Here is a 596-nt window from a genome sequence, read left to right on the forward strand (position 1 = left end):
AATGACCTGCTGGGTGGCACGGAAGTGGAAAGGGATCTTGGAGTCCTAGTGGACTCCAAGATGAACATGAGTCGGCAGTGTGATGAAGCCATCAAAAAAGCCAATGGCACTTTATCGTGCATCAGCGGAGGCATGACGAATAGGTCCAAGGAGGTGATACTTCCCCTCTATCGGGCGCTGGTCAGACCGCAGTTGGAGTACTGCGTGCAATTCTGGGCGCCACACTTCAAGAGGGATGCGGATAACCTGGAGAGGGTCCAGAGAAGGGCCACTCATATGGTTAAGGGCTTGCAGACCAAGCCCTACGAGGAGAGACTAGAGAACCTGGACCTTTTCAGCCTCCGCAAGAGAAGGTTGAGAGGCGACCTTGTGGCTGCCTATAAGTTCATCACAGGGGCACAGAAGGGAATTGGTGAGTATTTATTCACCAAGGCGCCCCCGGGGGTTACAAGAAATAATGGCCACAAGCTAGCAGAGAGTAGATTTAGATTGGACATTAGGAAGAACTTCTTCACAGTTAGAGTGGCCAGGGTCTGGAACGGGCTCCCAAGGGAGGTGGTGCTCTCCCCTACCCTGGGGGTCTTCAAGAGGAGGTT

The sequence above is a fragment of the Alligator sinensis genome, unplaced genomic scaffold (assembly GCF_000455745.1).
Source record: "Alligator sinensis unplaced genomic scaffold, ASM45574v1 scaffold768_5, whole genome shotgun sequence".
Taxonomy (NCBI): domain Eukaryota; kingdom Metazoa; phylum Chordata; order Crocodylia; family Alligatoridae; genus Alligator; species Alligator sinensis.